The 25,607-nt window shown below is 39.8% G+C and overlaps 1 long non-coding RNA gene across 1 annotated transcript; it reads right to left on the bottom strand.

Annotated features, from left to right (window-relative positions):
* Positions 1-879: 879 nt before the first annotated feature.
* Positions 880-15,715, bottom strand: LOC137620266 (uncharacterized). Its single transcript, XR_011040036.1, has 4 exons — positions 15,671-15,715; positions 4,406-4,621; positions 1,797-2,066; positions 880-1,073 (listed from the first exon to the last, which is right to left on the bottom strand). It is a non-coding gene; the product is annotated as an uncharacterized lncRNA (long non-coding RNA).
* Positions 15,716-25,607: the final 9,892 nt, after the last annotated feature.

Genomic DNA, 25,607 nt, shown 5'->3' with positions numbered 1-25,607 from the left:
TCTAATATACTTTTATATCGATGTTTCACAGGTACTTCCGGTGGCAGAATTAGCTCTTCCTGAGACATAGATGCTTGTGCTGTGACAGAGATGTCTCGGTGCTACTATAGTGTGAGGTCTACCGCCATATGTCGCCTACCCAGGTTGAGGGTGAGGTCTACCGCGTGACCAGCGTCCCACAGCTCCTAAATCAGTTTTTCCCTCGGCCTAAAAGAGATATCGATTGAGGGCACTAAAAATGTTGCTGAAGGAGTTTTATAGAAGAGTCATTCGTACAGAAGAAGCAGCACTCGCCTTTTTAAGAGAGCACAATCTCTTGGATACAGTTCAAGAAGCAGATCTATTTGTGTCATTCTTAGAAGATGTACGAAGTGTGTATCGCTAGAATAAATGTATGGAAATATATGATAACCTGTTTGATTTATGAAGAATGTATCGCTAGAATAAATGTATGGAAATATATGATAACCTGTTTGATGCACGAAGAGTGTATCGCTAGAATAAAAGTATGGAAATATATGATAACATGTTTGATGTACGAAGAGTGTATCGCTAGAATAAATGTATGGAAATATATGATAACATGTTTGATTTATGAAGAATATATCGCTAGAATAAATGTATGGAAATATATGATAACCTGTTTGATGCACGAGGAGTGTATCGCTAGAATAAAAGTATGGAAATATATGATAACATGTTTGATGTACGAAGAGTGTATCGCTAAAATAAATGTATGGAAATATATGATAACATGTTTATTTTTACCTTTATTCCTTTTTTTTTTAATGTAATTAGAAATCCAATGATCTATTTAAGTCATTTCTAAGATATATTCAAATCAAATGTTTATTGCTTAAACAAATGTATGAAATGTGTTTTATCTATGAGGGACGAATAATTCAGCAGTAGACCTCACGCTATATTACTAACGGGAGGTAGATCTCACGCTATAGTGTGGTAGACCTCACACTATAGTAGCACCGATGTCTCTATGTCCACTTCTGTCTTGTCTGCTTTGCAATTTTTGCTCTTTAACCGAGTGGTTATCTACTGGACGAACTTGCCAACTGCTGAAAATGGATACATATCTACATTAAAAAAAAATCATCGATTTAATATGTTTTTACCAAATATATTCAACCTGGGTATGGGAAAGGGAGATAGGGTGGTTTTATATTTAAAATTTCAAGTGTTTTTTATCCATTCTAGATTATGAAAACCAATTGAAATGCGTAGTAATGAGGCTGGAGGAGAGTGAAATTGACTTCATGTTATTTGAGAAATAATTGTAAAACAATTATTGAAATATGGTGGCGTGAAACCATGAAAATAAAAGTAGAAATGCAAATAAAAATATGAATCAATACTTTATTAACATTATTCGGCCAAAACAAAAAAAAATCCAAAGAATGTAATTTCTTTATCAAAACCCATCGCTATTAAATCCAATTATGAGGTACGTACTTTCTCCAAAATTGTTTCATGTAAAGTCAAATGCTACTCAGAGAGAGAGAGAGAGAGAGAGAGAGAGAGAGAGAGAGAGAGAGAGAGAGAGAATTTAACAAGAAAACAGCATAATAGCATTATATTGACATGTTTTATTTCCTAGCTATATAAACATAAACCCGATTAGAATGAAAGATAATATATTCAGAAGTGAAATATCCAAGGAGCCTTAACCACCCAATACATTGTTCCTATATCCCTATTTGAAAGTCAATCTAAAAGCAGATTAATTTATGTAGATGAAGTTAATTAAGAAAAACAAAGAAATGTTTTAAATTTATACTCACACATAAGCACACGGTTGAATGTTTTTCCAACATTATCAGCACCATTTCATTAAAGAGCCAATCTTGGATCTTCAAAGCCTTGACTTCTGGTGTTGTCTTATATACTTTTATATCGATGTTTCACTAGGAACTTCCGGTGGCAGAATTGGCTCCACCTGAGCCATTGATGCTTGTGCTGTGACAGAGGTGTCTCATGTCCACTTCTGCTTTTGTCTGTCTTGCAATTTTTTCTGGTTAACAATGTGGTTATCTACTGGATGAACTTGCCAACTGGTGAAAATAGATACATATCTACATTAAAAAAAATCATCGATTTAATATATTTTTACGAAATACATTCAACCTGAGTATGGGAAAGGGAGGTCGGGTGGTGTTGTTTTGATTTTCATTTTTTTTTTTATCCATTTTAGATTATGGAAATGAATTGAAATGCGTAGAAATGAGGCTAGGGAGAGTGAAACTGACTTCATGTTATTAGAGAAACAACTGTTAAAACAATTATTGAAACATGATGGTGTGAAACCCTGAAAATAAAAGTAGAATTGCAAATAAGAATATGAGTCAATACTTTATTAACATTATTCGGCAAAAAACAAAAATCTAAAGAATATAACTTCTCTATAAAAACCCATCGTTATTGAATACAATTATGAGGTACGTCCTTTCTCCAAAATTATGTTTCATGTAAAGTCTGATGTTACTCACAGAGAGAGAGAGAGAGAGAGAGAGAGAGAGAGAGAGAGAGAGAGAGAGAGAGAGAGAGAGAGGTCACGTGTGTATGAACGAATTTATCTGAAAACGCATCCTAACAAGAAATCTTTCAACTACTTCCATTCAATGTTTGGACCATTGATACAGGGCATTGCACTTCTATTGTTGCACGTATAATAATGAGATTCGTGGAGGTGTAAAAGACAGTACGGGATCGGCTTACTCAAACACCATAAAAAGGGTCTTATTAACCAGGAACAGTTCCCTGTTTGGGCTCGGATTCGATGCCTTCAAGCGAAAATTGGAGCATTGTTTGTTTCAGAGTGGCTCAAAATCTACCTGAATCCTACATAAAGAAAAACTTCACTCAATATTTAGCCGTTCTTGAAATAAATCTTATTTGATTAGATACAAAATTTGAAAATGTTTCAGGAGTAAAGTTAAGACATTATTATTATTATTATTATTATTATTATTATTATTATTATTATTATTATTATTATTATTATTATTATTATTTGCTAAGCTACAACTCTAATTGGAAAAGCAGGATGCTATAACCCCTGGGGCCCCAAAAGGGAAAATAGCCCAGTAAGGAAAGGAAAGAAGGAAAAAGTAAATATTTCAAGAACAGCAACAACACTGAAATAAATACTTCCTATATAAACTATAAAAAACCTTAACAAAACCAGAGGAAGCGAAATTAGATAGAATAGTGTGCTCGAGTGGACCCTCGACCAAGAGGTTTCGTTAATATGATTGAGACACCAATTTGAAACAAGTAGCCCATTACTTCCTTGGCAAGCGACTGTTACTAGTAAAAGGTTAGTTTTATTTTTTTCGATGTTGTTAGATTAAATCGTCATTATACTGGCATGGTCATTTACTTATAACAACAAATGACAAAAGTCATTATGCTGGCGTGGTCATTTACGTATAACAACAAACGACAAATGTCATTATGCTGGCATGGTCATTTACTTATAACAACAAATGACAAACGTCATTATGCTGGTATGATCATTTACTTATCACAACAACAAACGACAAATGAAGACCTTTTTATAGTCCACTACAGGACAAAGGCCTCAGACATGACCTTATTGGAGTTTATATATAAAACAGCAGGTAATGGAAAAGCCTAACTCGTCTCTCTTAACCTTCCATGCTGATTTAAATAAAAAGGTTTTATTTTATTTTATAGAATACTACAAAATTGGCAGTAAGCTTTTAATCAACAAAAATACTAAATGAGAGAGAGAGAGAGAGAGAGAGAGAGAGAGAGAGAGAGAGAGAGAGAGAGAGAGAGAGAGAGAGAATGAATGAATGAATGATTTAAAGTTTTCAGGCATCCTGACATCTAAGGTCATTGACGCCGAGAGAGAGAGAGAGAGAGAGAGAGAGAGAGAGAGAGAGAGAGAGAGAGAGAGAGAGAGAGAGAGTTTTCAGGAATCCTGACATCTAAGGTCATTGACCCCGATATCATCTATTTTATATAAAAATAAAAGAATATTCAATTTAAACCATAAAAGTTGAATGTCATTATAGAAGTTAAACAGATTTCAGAAGACTTACTTCTGAAATAATATCTAAAAATTCCACTCGCATAGTAGGACATATGTCCAAGAATCTTGGCAAGGATGAACCTGCCATCCTCACCTCGTGCCTCAAACAGATATCTATTTCTTTATAATTGGGACATTCGGTCAACAAATGCCTCATTGTTAAAGGTACTTAACAGTCGTTGCAATACGGTTGTTGTTGGCCCTTCAGCAGAAACTCGTGTGTCAACCGAGAGAGAGAGAGAGAGAGAGAGAGAGAGAGAGAGAGAGAGAGAGAGAGAGAGAGAGAGAGAGAGAGAGAGAGAGAATCTTTAAAAAATGTAAATGTATACTTACACATAAGCACACGATTTATGCAGCTCCAACATTATCAGCTGTGTTCCATTACAGAGCCAATCTTAGGTATACGAAGCCTTGGCAGAATTGCCTCCTTCTGAGCCATAAATGTTTGCTCTGTGACAGGTGTCTTCTGTCCATTCCTGTTCTTGTCTGTCTTGCAATTTTTGCTTGTTATTAACCGTGCGGTTATCTACTCAAAGAACTTGCAAATTGCTGAAAATAGATACACATATATATATTATAAAATGCTGTATTTTCAAACTTTAAGCACACATTTAATAGATCCATTCACTATGGATGCGAGAAAAGATTGCTGAAAAAATATGAAGGTCGTAAAAGCGATTTCGGGACCTGGTAGTGTCACGCCTTATACATTCAGGAAATATAAACTTCATTATATCATTGGTACAATGGAGGGGACATCTGCATTAAAAAAAAAAAAAAAAAAAAAAAAAAAAAATAATCTGGGACAAGGTTGAAAAACATTGTTGATATAGATAATACAATAAATGGTAGTGTTTCTGAAGCTATGATTCAAGAAATGGAAAATGTGTTGCAGGCCGATCTTTTAAAAAAACATGACATGAATGAGCAAACACCGTCAAGTGCTTAATCTTTGGAAGAGGACTGACATGCAATGCGTTATGAGATTTGGACGAGCAATCCAACATTATATTTTATTGTTTTATGGTTAATGCTCTATATAATTCCTGAACATTTGATGTTCTATAAGAAAAAGCTATTTAAATTGTCATAAGTAATATATTATTATAAGAATAAGTTGAAAAAAACTCCTCAAAATATTCCACCAAGAGAACCAAATGGGCTGTTGGCTTGTCCAGTCAAGATTAGGTACTTCAAAAGTTCCCATTATTCATCGCAGACTTGAATAATCTTTTATGAAACACCAGAATGGTAAAATAGATATTAGGATTATCAAGATGCAGAATTTTTATAAGCAGATCTCTTGTTGATAATTATTATCAAAGAAGAAATTTGCGGCTATATAACCTAAATATTATTCATGAAGATTGCGTACAAACCATTGTAATTTCCAATTTATCAGTGGGGAGTTCCATTTACAACACTGTTAATTAAACATGTTCTATAACAGTTTTCTTTATTACAATATAATCTTAATTACATTCCATTTTCAACCTCATTTCAACTCTTTTTGAATAACATTGAATAATGTTTTCCGTGCGTTTACAGAGGCCGCCTGCTGAGGCGGATTTAGTTTTTCAATTTGTTAGTGAAACTCAAATGTCTTCTTAAATAACAACTTACTATCCGTCCAACATCACAAAAATAGAAAATCAGCCCTTTATTATTATTATTATTATTGTTATTATTATTATTATTATTATTATTATTATTATTATTATTATTATTATTATTATTATTATTACTAGGTTAGCTACAGCCCCAGCTGAAAAAGCATGATGATACAAGCCCAAGGTTTCCAACGTGTGAAGATATGACTTTTTACATGAACAAACAATAGAAAAAAAAATATATATGCATGGGCTCTTTTCTTGAAATTTTGACTTTCACCTCCTAGATGGTCGCAGTGCCTTATCTATGTTACTTAAAAAAGTTATAGAAAAAATAACCAATCAAGGAATATAAAATACTAACTTATGGAATATAGTTTTAACCATAAACCTGAGCTATATTCTTAATTATTCAGATCGTATGTTGATTGGTGTGCCTTTCTTATTTTGCAATGCTACTAAATCCAAAATCAAACCATTGTTCTCTAGTCTTGGGTAGTGCCATAGCCTCTGTACCATGGTCTTCCACTGCCTTGGGTTAGAGTTCTCTCGCTTGAGGGTAGACTCGGGCACACTATTCTATCTAATTTCTCTTCTCCTTGTTTCGTTAAAGTTTTTATAGTTTATATAGAAATTATTCATTTTAATGTTGTTACTGTCCTTAAAATATTTCAGTTTTCCTTGTTTCTTTTCCTCACTGGGCTATTTTCTCTGTTGGGGTCCCTGGGCTTATAGTATTCTGCTTTTCCAACTAGGGTTGTAGCTTAGCAATTAATGATGATGATAATAATAATAATAATAATAATAATAATAATAATAATAATAATAATAATAATAATAATATCATCAACCAACTAATTCTTTGTGATAGAATGTTATTTTGATTTCTTTCTAACTCGTAAATCTTTGAAATAAACAATCGAGTTCTGTTCGGTTTTGGCGTGTTTGGATTGGAATTAGAATGGCAAGCAAATAATAATTTTCGAATAAAATGACAAGAATTTAAACAGTAGTGCAGTGTGAATTTACTTGTTGGTGATTAGGAATTTATTTGTCTTATTCCGCTATTGTCTGGTCTAGAGAATCATCACTATTTCTGATGTACTTAACTTTGTTAAGTGTCGACTTATCTAAAGAGCAATTGGCGTGTTACTGTAGCCAAATAGAATGATTTCATAAGGGTTTTTATGTTATTTTTTTCCTAATCTGGACAATAAATTGACCTATGCCTTTGAGGATCTTTTTGACAAGTGTCAACGATTTCTTAATAAAATTCCCGGTGCTAGCGTAGCTTGTATCCTAACTTGATAGTTCTCAGGTCACAGACCTAGCCGAGGGGCAAGCCCTAGGAACCTCCTTCCCAGGTCACTGACCTAGGCATAGGGCAAGCCCCCAGACCCCACTAAACAGGTCAAAAGAGGGCGAACAGGAGCGCATACGTGCTTATCGTAGAATGTCAACAAACTAATTTATAGCATTTCGGGCGCATAGAATGCCGATATTTTGTGTAATTTTCTATGGATTTATCATGCATCTCAGAAAATAATGTGAAGAATAAAAAAAGGTTAGTTTTACCATTATTTATCGACTACACAGTAAATTTTCCCCCCAAAAACATGGGCAGGATAAAAGCTACACTTGTTAAGAGCAAGATGTATGCATAGGACCCAAGCTAAACATGGTAAGAACAAGATGTATGCGGATACCAGCTACACTTGGCAGGAACAAGATGTATGCGTAGAATACAAGCTACACTTGGCAGGAATAAGATGTATGAGTAGGATACAAGCTACACTTGGCAGGGACAAGATGTATGAGTAGGACACTAGCTACACTTGGCAGGAACAAGATGTATGCGTAGGACACAAGCTACACTTGGCAGGAACAAGATGTATGCGTAGGACACAAGCTACACTTGGCAGGAACAAGATGTATGCGTAGGACACAAGCTACACTTGGCAGGAACAAGATGTATGCATAGGACTCAAGCTACACTTAGCAGAAACAAGATTTGTGTGTAGGATACAAGCTACACTTAGCAGGAACAAGATGTATGAATAGGACACAAGCTACACTTGGCAGGAATAAGATGTATGCGTAGGGCACAAGCTACACTTGGCAGGAACAAGATGTATGCGTAGGACACAAGCTACACTTGGCAGGAATAAGATGTATGTGTAGGACACAAGATACACTTGGCAGGAATAAGATGTATGCGTAGGACACAAGCTACATTGGCAGGAACAAGATGTATGCTTAGGACACAAGCTACACTTTGCAGGAACAAGACGTATGCGTAGGCCACAAACTACACTTGGAAGGAACAAGATGTATGCGTAAGACACAAGCTACACTTGGCAGGAACAAGATGTATGCGTAGGACACAAGCTACACTTGGCAGGAACAAGATGTATGCGTAGGACACAAGCTACACTGGGTAGGAACAAGATGTATACATAGGACACAAGCTACACTTGGCAGGAAGAAGATGTATGCGTAGGACACAAGCTACACTTGGCAGGAACAAGATGTATGCGTAGGACACAAGCTACACTTGGCAGGAACAAGATGTATGCGTAGGTCATAAGCTACACTTGGCAGGAACAAGATGTATGCGTAGGATACAAGCTACACTTGGCAGGAATAACATGTATACGTAGGATACAAGCTACACTTGGCAGGAATAACATGTATACGTAGGATACAAGCTACTCTTGGCAGGAACAAGATGTATGTGTAGGGCACTAGCTATACTTGGCAGGAACAAGCTGTATGCGTAGGACACTAGCTACACTTGGCAGGAACAAGATGTATGTGTAGGACACTAGCTACACTTGGCAGGAACAAGATGTATGCGTAGGATACAAGCTACACTTGGCAGGAACAAGATGTATGCGTAGGACACAAGCTACACTTGGCAGGAACAAGATGTATGCGTAGGACACAAGCTACACTTGGCAGGAACAAGCTGTATGCGTAGGACACTAGCTACACTTGGCAGGAACAAGATGTATGCGTAGGTCATAAGCTACACTTGGCAGGAACAAGATGTATGCGTAGGTCATAAGCTACACTTGGCAGGAACAAGATGTATGCGTAGGTCATAAGCTACACTTGGCAGGAAGAAGATGTATGCGTAGGATACAAGCTACACTTGGCAGGAATAACATGTATACGTAGGATACAAGCTGCTCTTGACAGGAACAAGATGTATGCGTAGGACAGTAGCTACACTTGGCAGGGACAAGCTGTATGCATAGGACACTAGCTACACTTGTCAGGAACAAGATGTATGCGTAGGACACTAGCTACACTTGCCAGGAACGAGATGTAAGCGTAATATACAAGCTACACTTGGCAGGAATAAGATGTAGGCGTAGGATATAAGCTACACTTGGCAGGAACAAGATGTATGCGTAGGATACAAGCTACACTTGGCAGGAACAAGATGTATGCGTAGGACATAAGTTACACTTGGCAGGAATAAGTTGTATGCATAGGACACAAGCTACACCTGGCAGGAACAAGCTGTATGCGTAGGACACTAGCTACACTTGGCAGGAACAAGATGTAGGCGTAGGACACAAGCTACACTTGGCAGGAACAAGATGTATGCGTAGGACACAAGCTACACTTGGCAGGAACAAGATGTATGCGTAGGACACAAGCTACACTTGGCAGGAACAAGATGTATGCGTAGGTCCTAAGCTACACTTGGCAGGAACAAGATGTATGTGTAGGTCATAAGCTACACTTGGCAGGAATAACATGTATGCGTAGGAAACTAGCTACACTTGCCAGGAACATGCTGTATGCGTAGGACACTAGCTACACTTGGCAGGAACAAGATGTATGCGTAGGATACCAGCTACTCTTTGCAGGAATAACATGTATAAGTAGGACACAAGCTACACTTGGCAAGAGCAAGATGTATACATAGGACACAAGCTACACTTGGCAGGAACAAGATGTATGCTTGGGACACAAGCTACACTTGGCAGGAACAAGATGTATGTGTAGGACACAAGCTACACTTGGCAGGAACAAGATGTATGCATAGGACACAAGCTACACTTGGAAGGAACAAGATGCATGCATAGGACACAAGCTACACTTGGCAGGAACAAGATGTATGCATAGGTCATAAGCTACACTTAGCAGGAACAAGATGTATGTGTAGGTCATAAGCTACACTTAGCAGGAAGAAGATGTATGTGTAGGATACAACTTATACCCGGCAGGAATAACATGTGTACGTAGGATACAAGCTACTCTTTGCAGGAACAAGATGTATGCGTAGGACACTAGCTACACTAGGCAGGAACAAGCTGTATGCGTAGGACACTAGCTACACTTGGTAGGAACAAGATGTATACGAAGGACACAAGCTACACTTGGCAGGAATAAGATGTATGCATAGGATACAAGCTGCAGTTGGCAGGAACAAGATGTATGCGTAGGACACAAGCTACACTTGGCAGGAACAAGATGTATGCGTAGGACACAAGCTGCAGTTGGCAGGAACAAGATGTATGTGTAGTACACAAGCTACACTTAGCAGGAACAAGATGTATGCGTAGGACACAAGCTACACTTGGCAGGAACAAGATGTATGCGTAGGACACAAGCTACACTTGGCAGGAACAAGATGTATGCGTAGGACACAAGCTACACTTGGCAGGAACAAGATGTATGCGTAGGACACAAGCTACACTTGGCAGGAACAAGATGTATGCGTAGGTCATAAGCTACACTTGGCAGGAACAAGATGTATGGGTAGGTCATAAAATACACTTGGCAGGAATAACATGTATACGTAGGATACAAGCTACACTTAGCAGGAACAAGATGTATGCGTAGAACACAAGCTAAACTTGGCAGGAACAAGATATATGCGTAGGACACAAGCTACACTTGGCAGGAACAAGATGTATGCGTAGGTCATAAGCTACACTTGGCAGGAACAAGATGTATGTGTAGGTCATAAGCTACAATTGGCAGGAATAACAAGTATACGTAGGATACAAGCTACACTTAGCAGGAATAACATGTATGCGTAGGACACAAGCTACACTTGGCAGGAACAAGATGTATGCGTAGGACACAAGCTACACTTGGTAGGAACAAGATGTATGCGTAGGGCATAAGCTACACTTGGCAGGAACAAGATGTATGCGTAGGTCATAAGCTACACTTGGCAGGAATAACATGTATACGTAGGACACAAGCTACACTTGGCAGGAACAAGATGTATGCGTAGGACACAAGCTACACTTGGCAGGAACAAGATATATGCGTAGGACACAAGCTACACTTGGCAGGAACGAGCTGTATGCGTAGGACACTAGCTACACTTGGCAGGAATAAGATGTTTGCATAGGACACAAGCTACACTTGGCAGGAACAAGATGTATGCGTAGGACACAAGCTACACTTGGCAGGAACAAGATGTATGCGTAGGACACAAGCTACACTTGGCAGGAACAAGATGTATGCGTAGGACACAAGCTACACTTGGCAGGAACAAGATGTATGCGTAGGACACAAGCTACACTTGGCAGGAACAAGATGTATGCGTAGGTCATAAGCTACACTTGGCAGGAACAAGATGTATGCGTAGGTCATAAGCTACACTTGGCAGGAATAACATGTATACGTAGGATACAAGCTAATCTTGGCAGGAACAAGATGTATGCGTAGGACACAAGCTACACTTGGCAGGAACAAGATATATGCGTAGGACACAAGCTACACTTGGCAGGAACGAGCTGTATGCGTAGGACACTAGCTACACTTGGCAGGAACAAGATGTATGCATAGGACACAAGCTACACTTGGCAGGAACAAGATGTATACATAGGTCACAAGCTACACTTGGCAGGAACAAGATGTATGCATAGGTCATAAGCTACACTTGGCAGGAACAAGATGTATGCGTAGGTCATAAGCTACACTTGGCAGGAATAACATGTATACGTAGGATACAAGCTAATCTTGGCAGGAACAAGAGATATGTGTAGGATACAAGCTACACTTGGCAAGTACAAGATATATACGTAGGTTATAAGCTAAACTTGACAGGAAGAAGATGTATGCGTAGGATACAAGCTGCACTTGGTAGGAAGATGTATGAGTAGGATACAAGATACACAAGCACCAAATTCCCAGCACTTTCTCTTATCAGAGCTAAGTGTACAGTAATGTACGTGCAACAAGCAATGTACAGCAAATAAAGAGGAATGCTCTCTCTGTTTCCTCCAAGCAGCATGCATAGTAACTGTTATCGGACTACAATGAATTTAAAACGACAAAACCCTTTAAATGTAACAACTGGTAATTTCAACTTTTCATTACCGTTATTTTAGTGTCAATTTTTAAGTTAATGTTAACCTTACTTTAAATATGCAGCCCCAAGACTATACAATAAGCTCCAACGAGATATCGGAATAATTGAAGATATCAAGGCTTTCAAGAGGAAACTGAAGACTCTTATTCGGAGAGCAATATGCATTGTGAAATGTTAAATGCTCCCGAACTCCCGAATGAACATAATAAAACGACAGTGGAGGTCCTGGTCCTTTAGAGAGTATTGTTCCCCTGCTGTATAGGACCAGATAAGCAGCCCTTAAAGTAAGTAAGTAGAGATGATTTTGCCTAGTTTTAGTCGCCGAGGTTCAGTTCCACATCAATGGCGTGAAAACCCCCAAGCAAGTAACCAGTCTATATCCATGTACGATCAACAATGACATCATCTCAGTAATCCAGATTGGTTTTATAAGCAAAGGGATCCGGTCATACATTATGATGCCCTCAAATCATATTCAAAGGAGAAGTGCTAACCGTTGCCAGACACCTATTTACCCAAGATTTCTCGGGTCTCTCAGTAACCATTGGGGGATCAAAAGGCGTCGATGTCCCTCTGAGAAATGAGCAGTATTCTTTTGCAGCAGAATGGCAAGTGTAACTTTCTTGCCAAGGAAATGGAATTTTTGGGTTTTCTAATCATCCTGAGGGTGCTCATCTCCACTCTGAGAAGGTATCAGCAGTGCAGAAGTTCCACACACCCTTGATTGTCAAAGCACTGCTGGAGTCCTTAGGCATGGTGAACTATTATCACCGGTGTAGCAGGAAATTTTTCCCCCCTGACTGAAATTCCCCCAGAGAAAATTAGCCTAGGACCGATTTCCCCCCGGGAAAAGCAACCCGGGCTGTTATTCCCCCAGGGGGAATTTCAGCCCTAAGATATTCTCTCCCTCCACCCCTAGGCTATTTCTCCCCCACCCTCCCTTACAGAGAAACTATTTTGATGAATTAAATAATCAACGGTAAGTTTGACAAAATATTAGGAATATATATATATATACATACATATATATATATATATATATATATATATATATATATATATATATATATATATATATATATATATATATATATATATATATATATATATATATATATATACACACACACAATGTTACGCAACGTTACCAACGATAGGATGCCAATGCTAACGTTAGCGATGCTACGATAATATTAACATGTGTATTTAAAGCATTTTTCTATATACCCTTTACACAAAATATAAAAAGGTACAAAAGGGTACACAACCTAACAAACCCACCTAACCTAACCTAGATGTTCCCAGGTCACAACCCCTAGCCGGGGGCAAGCCCCAGGATCTCCTTCCCAGGTCACGACCCCTAGCCGGGACAAGCCCCCGAACCCCCTTCCCAGGTCACAATCCCTAGCCGCGGACCCCCTTCCCAGGTCACAAACTTGTACTGGCAAGAGGTAATGTTGAACTGGGCACTCTAAAAACATTAAAATTAAAGAAATGAATGACTTACTTTTATGACCCGGTGTAATGGTCTGTTTTTCCCCCCGTCCGAAATAATAGTTACCTCCACCAAGCAAAGGGGGAATCTTGGCCCAGAGGAGGGAATATTATCCTGGGACAAAGTTCCCCCGGGGGGATATATATCCTGGGCCATATTTCCCCCAGGGGAATTTCAGACGGGGGGAAACCAGACCATTACACCGGTTCTTGCCAGCCACCAACACCATTCTTGCCCCACCCACCTATACGACTCCCTTAAGGCCAGCCATAAAACCCTGTAATGCACACGCATCTCGCATATAAATATAGAAAAATGCTCTCTTCCCGTTCCTAACGCGCAGCATGATTAGTAACAGCCATCAAACTCCACGAACTTCTACCACAAAAGACGATCAATATAACACAAGCTATTTTCTACCCGATTTTAATTACCTTTATTACATTGCCAATTACTATGCCAATGTCAATGTAAGTCACCTTTTCAACTGTAGCCGCTTTCAAGCTGACAGTAACACTCAACCCAAACGAGCAAAGTCGTTGAATGTAAACATGCAATTGTCAATCTTATGTAACCCTTGAGGGGCATATAAATAACTGTGTTTTTCGCTAAATAAAGTTAGCTATCTGGGAGTCATCAATTAATTCATAGCTCTTTAAAGCACATCACTGTAAAAACTCAGAAACTAACAGGAAAACATGACAAATTTAACACCACCTTCCTCGTATGTTATTCATCTGATCTTCCATTAAAAAGTACAATATATTTCAGGAATTGACCTTTCTAACATTTTAACTAAATGAGATGATACCATTTACTGCCTTTTTATCTGATCCCATGATAAGTTGCAGGAACATTGCACTTATTTTCAACCTATAGGTGTAAATGGTTTTCAATAGGTCACCAATTCACATTGTTAAAATTTAATGATAAGAATTACTTTTCTAATTAAGTCTTCGTAACAGACTTAGGTTATCATAACTACGATGAATAATAATGTAGACTTCTTATAAGTAAACTCAAATTCACAGTTCACATAATTGACTTCTAACTCCTTCAACGTGACAACCAACATTGAAGTTATAAATCAAGATAATCATAATTGTTTATATATATATATATATATATATATATATATATATATATATATATATATATATATATATATATATATATATATATATATATATATATATATATTATGGTTTGCAAAAAGTCTCTTATGAAATATTGGCTTCTTGATAAATAACTTATGTTCAACTGGAAAATGATTGTGTATAATTAATTAAGTAATGGGAAAAATGACAACTATGGCATTCTCGATTAAATTATACCAAAATATTTACTTCAGAAGCTGCAAGGAAGTTACTCCCACTCTTATTAGATTTCATCTTATAAAATATTAAGAGGCTCATCTATTAAAAACAAGTTAATGCGGGGAGGGAAGAATTATTCTCGAAAATTACGACCTAATAGACAAACAACTGGGGCCCACCGGATGAGCCAAACAAGAGCCTAAATAAGGGTCCCCAAAAGCCTTGAAAAATGGTGAACACAGGATACAGAACTATGCAAACTTTAAATGCCACTTTGAAACCATATGCAAATTATTGAGGACCATTTAGAAACATTCTGAAGTTTACGAAGTGCCACTTGGGGAGTCGTACTGTATACTGTAAATTACAATTTGCCATTCTTCTGCAAATTACTTAGTGCCGATTTGAAACATTTTGTAAACCTCTATCGTTAACGATAATGCGTAATTAATTGATATGCTAACTATAAAAAATGGAAACAGGAAAAATCCCTTCACAAGTGCTGAGCCACTGATTATTGATTAATGGCTGTAGGATCTATGTATTGGCATACTTCAAGCCGGTCTAAATCACTAAAAATCAAAAGGCCTACAAAAATAAGCTACAAAACAAGCAGTTTGGAGTCGCATTTACCTCACAAATTTTTCCCGACATTCTTAGGTTTTCTTCAATAATCCACCATCGGTGACAAATCCTTTCTTGACACCTACAGTATAACTCATTATATAATGCCAGAGTTACACTTGATTGGCTAATAAAATTGAATAAACAGAAACTCATTCCGTGTACAGACAATATTTATACCACTTTTCACCTAAAATATTCCCTTACCTTTTTCACAGACGTTCCAAGGAATAGCACCTCACACAACAAAACTCGGCCTGAGAATGAGCAGAAATGTCTAGATTCCAAAAATGTTACAGTAATGCATCCAAACTTTCGTATTCAAACGTTTAACTTAGTATTACTCTCTAAAAACGTTCTTCCTATATATAACTAAGTTGCTATAGTATAAGAAAACTTAGAAAGATGAGTAAAAATGGTTTGTATTTTAGTTCCTTCTTTTTTTAAAGACTTTGATATATGCTTTGCGAAGCGTTGAAGGGGGAGGGGTAGGTCTTGTCTCCCATGGGGAAGGGGGGGGGGAAAGAGGGGGTTATATTGTTAAAAAACTATAGTTAACATTTAAACAATGGTAATATAAAATCTATATATGGTAATTCACTAGGTGAATGACTTGCAAGATGGAACTATTTTTTTTTTATCTATGAAATGATTGTATAAAATTGGTATGTAGTTACGTAAAACTTTGTAGAAAACCTTACTTTTAGAATATTCCACCATGTATTTGGTTAGTGAGGACAAAGTTTCTTCCAAATTTTGTGAATTTACCGAATTCAACATTTCAGTATTCTAAATTAATGACCAACCCGTTATCGGAAAAATCATGAAGATTTTATATGGTAATTAAAAGAGAGAAATTAATCAGAGAAAAAAATAGAATAATAATAATATAAATGACATTTTTAAAGTAACTGGAATCAGAACAATATTTTGACTGCAATTTGTTGGTTACATATATTGATTGAAAATACTCAATTTATACGAATGTATGGAAAGGCAAAATCCTCAACAAATGCGTAATTCACATTTTCAGATAAACGAAATTACTAAGCATAACGAATCACTTAGGTCTATTAAATTCTATTCAATACATAATGTGAACACAATTACGTTCCAACAAATTATGTGTCACTGGAAACGAATCCTTTATATGTATCGGATTCCATTCAATACCTATGTGAACGAAATTACGTTCCAAGAATTCATGTGTCATTGGAATAATGTGACCTATACAGAATTTGTTTTTATAAGATCAAGGGTATACGGAATATGAACTATAAAATCCGGCGCTGGGACATGGGAGACTATTCAGTTCCCATAATTATTATTATTATTATTATTATTATTATTATTATTATTATTATTAGCCAAGCTACAACCCAAGTTGGAAAAGCAAGATGCTATAAGCCCAAGGGCTCCAATAGGGAAAAATAGCCCAGTGAGGAAAGGAAATAAGGAAATAAATAAATGATGAGAATAAATTAACAATAAATCATTCTAAAAACAGCAACAACGTCAAAACAGATATGTCCTATATAAACTATTAACAACGTCAAAAACAGATTAAATTTATTAAAAGAAACAGAGCGACTGCACCGAGTTAAAGAAGTTGGTCAGCAAAATGAAATACAAAAGCTTAAGTAAAGTAAAAGGTAATTGCAATGAGGTCCGACCCTTTAGTTATGCCTACAGTGCACCACGCATAGTGCAATGATAGTTGGAAGAAATCTGCTTCAATTACCCAAAGAGTGTTTGAAGACCTTTCTCAACGAAAGCAAGCCAACGAGATTAGAGTTCGTTAGACACTGTATTGTGCCGAGATAGTAACAAAGCTCAAAACCCCATTAAAAAGGTTAAACTCCGCCCTAAAAAGAAAAGAAAAAAAAATCATTGTTATATTGTCATTTTCCATTTTCCAAAAGAAAAATGAGACCTACAGTACTGTATGTTCCCGAATTATCAAACTTAAAAACAATCTCGCTTTATGTGTATAACAAAAACTGCCTTTTCTCAAACATGGTACTGTAATATCAACAACAATAATTAAAAATGCAGCTATTTCTATTCCACTGCAGGAAAAAGGCCTCAGATTTGCCAATTTATGTCTAGGGTTTGGCCAGTTTTCATCACCACGCTGGCCAGTGCGGATTAGTGATGGTGGGAGATTTTCGTCTGATCGCTCACAGCAAACCAACCTATTATTATTATTATTATTATTATTATTATTATTATCTAAACTACAACCATAGTTGGAAAAGCAGAATGCTACAAGCCCTAGGGCTCCAACAGGGAAAGTAGCCCAGTAAGGAAAAGAAATAACGAAATAAACAAAATATATATGAGAAGTAATGACTTAAAAATATGAAATATGTTAAGTTTAGTGACAGCGTTCAAATAGAACTGTCATAATAAACTATGATGAGTGTAAGGACAGTGAGACAAGTGTCACCAAGATCAACTGATACTTTATTCGAATGTGCACGGAAGTATATTACAAGGTGCAGACGGAAAGGTAGGATGACGTTGGCGCCAAATCAGATTGAAGTGCCCGCCAAAATATATGTGTTTTCTCACACTTAAAAATATATGAATTATGGGTTAACAGAAACGTATTATGAAACGATACATATATCAAAATGTAGCTCTGGTAGAGAGGAATATATATACATAGGAAACCACAGTGTGGCGAAGAGAGAATTTAAATAAATAAGTAGTTTGTCGATTTTCTGGACGACGAAGGGATCGGTGTCCTTACAAGTACTCCCCCCCTCCCAAGACATCGGGCGGCGTAGAGGGCTGATGATCAATCTTCGTATCTTTACGGGCGTCGGAGGGTTCCTCTTGTTTTTGAACGGAGGGGCGCGCTGGCGGTCGGTGTAAGGATCTCTTCCTCTTGTCGTCGTTTGATGATTTTTCTTTCGTTGGGCGGCTTGTTTTGAGGCGGAACTCTGGGTCTGCTAGGTCCCGTGGAGGCGGTGTCGCTTCCTTCGAGAAACGCTGGTTTCACGCGGTCTATTGAGACCCAGTCCTCTTGGCCATGGATGTCGAGAAGGAAGGCTTTCGTTGTCTTTTTAATTACCCGGTAGGGACCTCGATAAGGTCTAGTCAGTGGTTGTCGATGAGCGTCGACATGGACGAAAACGTACCTGCAGTCATACAGGCTTTTTGGCTTGAAGTGCTTGGTTCTGTCCTGGTAAGTTTTGAGACACAGCCTGAACTTCCTGGCGATGTCCCTTAGGTGATCCAGCTGCGTGTCGTCGGTTGATGAGGGAAAGAATTCGCCAGGAACTGCGAGCGCTTCCCCGTAAACCTTTTCGGCGGGCGAAGGTTCGCCGTCTGCGCGAGGGGCGGTGCGAAGGCCGAGGAGTACCCAAGGAAGTCGTGATTTCCAGTCCCCGTCGGGCTTCCCCGTAAACCTTTTCGGCGGGCGAAGGTTCGCCGTCTGCGCGAGGGGCGGTGCGAAGGCCGAGGAGTACCCAAGGAAGTCGTGATTTCCAGTCCCCGTCGGTGCAGCTCGCCATCAGGGACGCCTTGAGGGCGCGGTGAGTTCTTTCGACCATGCCGTTTGCCGCGGGGTTGTATGCCGTGGTGCTGTGGAGCGTCGTCCCCATCAGGTTCGCCAAAGCGAGCCATATTTCTGAGAGGAAAGCGGGCCTCTGTCAGTCGTGATGTCGTCAGGAACGCCAAACCTGCTCACCCAGCTTGACAGGAGAGCTTCGGCACATGCTTGAATCGTAGTTTCGGTCATCGGCGATGCCTCCAACCACCTCGTGGAGCGATCGATGATCGTAAGTAGGTAGCGAGCGGATCCAGAAGGGGGCAATGGTCCCACGACGTCGATGTGTATATGGCCGAAACGTCATTTTGGCTGGGGAAAATCGCCTACCCCCGATTCGGTGTGACGGCTGACCTTGCTTGACTGGCAGTTGATGCATGACTTCGCCCATTCCCGGGCGTCCTTTTTTATCCCTGGCCAGACAAACTTTTCAGATAGAAGGTGAGCGGTGGTGCGTCCTGAGGGGTGTGAAAGTCAATGGATGATATTGAATATTTTTCTTCTGCAGGAGGCTGGTACCCAGGGACGTGGGCGGCCCGTGCTGGTGTCGCAAAGAATAGTTACTCCTGCTGGTCCGAGGGGAATCGCACTTATCTTGAGCGCGGATGGCTCCGTCAGGTGATCCTGTGCTTCTCGGTCGGTGCGTTGTTCGGTTGCGAGATTGGCGTAGTCGATTCCCAGGTGGATCGCGTCAATTTCAATCCTTGAAAGGGCGTCCGCGACTGGGTTTTTCTTTCCTGGGACGTAACGTATGGTGCACCCGAATTCGGCGATTGATGCGAGATGACGTTATTGTCGGGAGGACCATGCGTCCGTCGATTTCGTGAAGGCGTGTACGAGGGGTTGATGGTCCGTCGCGATTGTGAAGGGGGTACCCTCCAAGATGTGCCTGAAGTGGCGGACGGCGAGGTAGACGGCGAGGAGTTCCCTATCGAAGGTGCTGTATCTTGTTTCGGCGGGTTTCAATTTCTTACTGAAGAATGCCAGCGGTTGAGGAGAACCGTCGACGAGTTGCTCAAGCACAGCCCCGCAGGCGACGTTGCTGGCGTCGGTCGTTAGTCGCAGGGGCACGTTGGCGTCGAAATGAGCCAGGGTGGTGGCATTCGCAAGGGCATCCTTCGTCCGAGCGTATGCCTGTTGCTGGGGCAAACCCCACTCGAGTTTTTTTGCTTTTCCTTTCAGGACGTCGTCGAGGGGTGACAGGGTTTGTGCGATGTTGGGGATGAAGCGCCTGTAGTAATTGACCATTCCCAAGAACTCCTGAAGTTGGCGGATGGTCGTAGGCATTGGGAACTTCCTATGGCGTCGACCTTGGTTGTCATGGGTTTTACCCCGCGTGAGGATACGCAGTGACCAAGGAAATCCACTCCCTCCGCACCGAACGTGCATTTGTCGAAGCGTACGACTAGGCCGTTCTCCTGTAGGCACTTTAGGACGGTGCGGACGTGTCCGCGGTGTTCCTCCTTGGTTTTCGAGAATATCAGGATGTCGTCGATGTAGCAGACGCAGATAGGTAGGTCACCCAGAATGCTATCCATTAGTCATTGGAAGGTCGCCCCGGCGTTGCGTAGACCGAAGGTTGAGTATGCGAAGGTGTAGGATCCAAACGGCGTTACAATGGCAGTTTTCGGGATATCTTCCGGGAATACGGGGACCTGGAAGTAAGACTTGAGGAGGTCCATCTTGGTAAAAAACTTTGCGCCGTGCAACGCGTTCATTAGGTCCTGCATGTTGGGCAGCGGGTAATGATCGGGCGTTGTGATGAGGTTGAGGCGCCTGTAGTCGCCGCAAGGTCTCCAGGACCCGTCCGGCTTTTTAATCATGTGCAGGGGTGATGCCCAGGGGCTCGATGCTTTCTTACAGATACCCATGCGTTCCATGTCCTCGAAGGCGCGTTTGGCATCCTTCAGTTTCTGAGGCGGGAGGCGGCGGAATTTGGCGTGAGTGGGAGGTCCTGTCGTTGTGATGTGGTGGTAGATACCATGCTTGGACGGGGAACCTGGCGAGTGTCGGAGCTCGGGCTTGAAACCTCGGGAAACTCTCGTAGGAGGTCGGCGTAGAGGTGCGTCGTTACGGCGGATACGGACATTGTTGCAGGGCCGTGTTCTAGGGCGCGATACTGGCAGGTTCCCGTGTCGATGAGACGTCTGTTAGCGACATCGACGAGGAGTCCATGGTGGGCGAGGAAATCCGCACCGAGGAGGGGGCGATTGATGTCGGCGATAGCGAAGGTCCAAGAATACGAATGGCCCATGATAGATATCTTGAGGGTCTTGATCCCGTAGCACCGTATGGGAGATCCGTTGGCGGCGATGAGTGAGGGAGCGTTTTTGTCGGGACCACGGTCTAGGTCGGACTTTGAAGGAGGGAACGTTGACTGCATTGCGCCGGTGTCCACCATGAGTCTACGGTTGGAAATGGTATCAAGGATACAGAAACCAATCTTGTTTTGGTTAACTGCGGCTGCGATGGTAGCAGGTGGATGCTTCTGGCGTCATCTTCTAGGGAAACTGCACGGTGCTCTACATTTCTTGGCGTCACTGCCGAACTGTTGGTGGTAGAAGCACCATGCCGGGTTAGGCCTAGGGTTCGGTCGCGTCGGTTGCGGTGGTTTCTTTCTTGATAGAATGTTGATCTCGTCGTCCTCAAGGGCCATTGCCGAGGAGTCTATGGAAGAGCAGTTGCTGAAGGAGGAGAACGGAGGCGGTGTTGACGATGATGGTCCGAGGCGAGATGCTTTGGAGGCCTCGTGGAGCTTCTGAGCCTTCGACAGGAGTTCGTTTATCGGGAGCGTGTCGGCGTCTGTCAATTGGGCCCGTACGTCCTGTGGTAGGCGTCGAAGAAAGATTTCGTGAGATAAGCTAATCTTACGTTGTCGGCCGTTGCTGTCTGTTTCGGGGACCATAAGCAGGCCGGTTAGCTCGTCCCACGCCTCGACAGGAGAGGTGTCACCCATGGGCTTGCCGGCGAGGTCCAGTACTTTCTGTGCCCTTGCTGAGACAGAGAGGGAGTAGATACCGATGAGTTTCGTTCTCAGGTCGTCGTATGAAACTTGGCCGGCCTGGGCGTCGAGCCATGGGGAAATCTTGTCGAATACTTCTTCAGGTATGGAGGTGAGAACGATGTCAGCCTTGGCGCAGGAGTCGCTGAGTCTAGCGACGTGGAAGAGTACGTACGCTCTCAGGAATCAGGAAGCGGTGTTGTGTTGAGAAAAGGGCTGCAGTTTGACTTTGGGCGTGGAGGCGAGGCCGTTGGGTGCGATGGGCGTGTTGCTTCCTGCATCGTGGCCAGACGACGAGTCGGCGAAGATGTGAGAAGTTGATATGTCGGTTAAGCTCATCCTACTGCCTTATGTTCACCGAAGTGTGGGAGAACCAAAGGCAGGCTCGTGCCTAAGGTAACGGAGTATGTAGAAGGTAGCACGGCCGTAATAAATCCGTTAATGGCAAAGCCAAAACCGCTGATGCTACTTTCAACTCCGGGGTCACCAGTTGTAAGGACAGTGAGACAAGCGTCACCAAGATCAACTGATACTTTATTCGAATGTACACGGAAGTATATTACAAGGTGCGGACGGAAAGGTAGGATGACGTTGGCGCCAAATCAGATTGAAGTGCCCGCCAAAATATATGTGTTTTCTCACACTTACAAATATATGAATTATGGGTTAACAGAAACATGTTATGAAACGATACATATATCAAAATGTAGCTCTGGTAGAGCGGAATATATATACATAGGAAACCACAGTGTGGCAAAGAGAGAATTTAAATAAATAAGTAGTTTGTCGATTTTCTGGACGACGAAGGGATCGGTGTCCTTACAAGAGACTTATGTCAATAGTGTTGGCAACTTGCTATAAAAGATTTTTTTCCACATTTCGCTATCTTACATATGACTAGTTTTACACTATTTTCTTTATTTCTTTGTGCAAACTTACATTATCCTGTGCTCATACTTTCTGATAGAGCACGTACCATGCTATCCTGGAAGTTTTCTAGCAATTATTAGTAGATATTAATTATTGATTGCTCATTAATTCTTTCGAAGTTTACTTATTTATTTATTTCTTTTCCTCACTGGGCTATTTTTTCCTGTTGGAGCCCTTGGGCTTATAGTATTCTGCTTTTCCAACTAGGGTTGTAGCTTAGCTAATTTTCATATAACACACATGAGCAAGACTAACGAACATAATAAATTCTTGTCTGTCTATTTTTCTGGTCAAAATTTACGCTTTTGACTTATTTATTTATCTTCTATGACACTTTATGCACCTTTCATCATATTCATAACACACAAATTGTAGATATATAAACGAGCAGACAACGAAAAAAGAACATACTTTTGACTCCCGAGAGAGACGGGTAGCAAATGTTTATTAGCGTGTCATAGTTATAAAAGAAAACGGATAATCTGGTTATCTGAAATCTTACAGAAAATGGTAAAATTACATGGGCAACTAAAATAATAAGTTTTCGCTCCAATTTTGAAGAAACGGGGAATAAATAGGCACCTAAGTCATAAAAAGGTAGCCTACGGGACCGGACTCGCTTGGGTTAATATATAATAGAGAGCTTTTGACAATAAGAGAAACTGTTTTCATATAAAAACTATTTTAAACATTACATAAACGTCTTCCTAATCAAAAATGCAATATTCTGATTCGCATATTCTAATATTTAAACATTATAGTTTCTTGGTCTTATTATCAAAAACTAAAATATTGAAAAAAACTACCTTTATAATATCAAATTATTTTAAAATCATACGCATTACACTTTTAAAGGTCCATTTTGAAGAAGTCTGTCTTCAAAAAAAAAACAACTTCAAGGTCGTAATGGCTAATAATTCTGTATTTTAGATGTATATTGTTCCAACACAAGGCTAGAATTTTATATGCCAAGATTTCCATTTAAAAAAAAGCATAAATGAATAGATTTCCCTTTCTCTTTTCAATTCTCTTCTCTCTCTCTCTCTCTCTCTCTCTCTCTCTCTCTCTCTCTCTCTCTCTCTCTCTCTCTCTCTCTCTCTCTCTCTCTCTCCCCTACCATCTTAAGTAAACTCGGACTGAGGATATAATGGCTTTCAATATGTTGAGTATATTTAATGCTACCTCTCTCTCTCTCTCTCTCTCTCTCTCTCTCTCTCTCTCTCTCTCTCTCTCTCTCTCTCTCTCTCTCTCTCTCTCATATGCAGTAGATCACTCTAGTTACTTCCTAGGGAATCTTTATAACAGTCAAACTTGACGAGAACTCCTCAGACTCTCCTTGATTAAAGGGAGGTTAGGCTTACAAGGCCTTATGTCTGGTCAGACTGGTAATGCACCCTAATAGGGTAAGTTTTCATCGATAGGTTAATTACTTTATAAATCAATTTTTAAAATTTCACAGAAAATTAGTATGATTACTTAAAAATTTCCTTAATGTACGTGGCTACTTTCCTTTTTTTTTTCTTTTTTTACTAAAGTATATAAAACCATTATACCCTTATCAAGATGGAAAAATATATAGAAACTGCTCGTAGACGAATAGTCTAGAAATCTAGGTAATCTTTCCCCAGGGAAGACTTCTACCTATATACCCTTCCATCATGGCTGGTACCAAATCGTGTTCAAGTTTAGCAGACGATATCCGTGTAGACACACGGATATGCTTGCTTAAAGCAAAAGGGTGTTACAGACTAACACACACACAAACAAAGCCACTCCAATACCTAAAAAAACATAGCATACACCTCACACGTCTCGAACTGTCGACCTAACTGCGCCAAGACTCCTCGCTGCTGGGAGGAAGGACGCTTTTGACTGGTACAACACATGAGTATACGCTACCGGGGTCTAAGCGATGTCAGGCAGGGCAGCCGATCGGTACTCCGGTCTACCCCAAAGCCAAAGAAAAGTCCTTCAATAAGAAGGCAACTATGCTTACCCCATACAAAAAAAAAAAAAAAAAAAAAAAAAAAAAAAAAACACGTTAATAGAATCAACAAAAGTATAACAAGTATAGAAGTTATCCCTCTTTTCTAGTAAGTCCTAATGAATAGCAAAACTGACTACACTATGAGGGCTTTGAATTTTAGCTTGATGTTCTATGAAAAAGAAAAATATCCTATAGCATTATGTTCCTGAAGGACTCTTGTAACAGTTTCTCAAGATTTAATGATGGCTTGAATAACACAATACTAAAAGCCTCTCGAATAAAAGCCCATATGCCATAAATATATAAGCAAATCAAAATATATTAAAAACTTTTCTATAAACTTGCATACTTGAATAGGCAATAACCAAATACTGTTACATTTGAAGTTATGTTAGCTATAAGTATCTGGGAAAGTTTTTGTTAAGATATACCAAACCGTAAATGGAAGATTTATATAGAGAGTAACTGGAAGATTTATATGAAGATTAACTGGTAGATTTATATAAAGAGTAACTGGAAGATATATATAGAGAGTAACTGGAAGATTTATATGAAGATTAACTGGTAGATTTATATAGAGTAACTGGAAGATTTCTATAAAGAGTAACTGGAAGATTTATATGAAGATTAACTGGTAGATTTATATAAAGAGTAACTGGAAGATATATAG

Source organism: Palaemon carinicauda, chromosome 26 (assembly GCF_036898095.1).
Source record: "Palaemon carinicauda isolate YSFRI2023 chromosome 26, ASM3689809v2, whole genome shotgun sequence".
NCBI classification, from domain to species: domain Eukaryota; kingdom Metazoa; phylum Arthropoda; class Malacostraca; order Decapoda; family Palaemonidae; genus Palaemon; species Palaemon carinicauda.
Note: the sequence above shows the minus strand (reverse complement) of the source record. Positions and strands in the feature narration are given on the sequence as shown.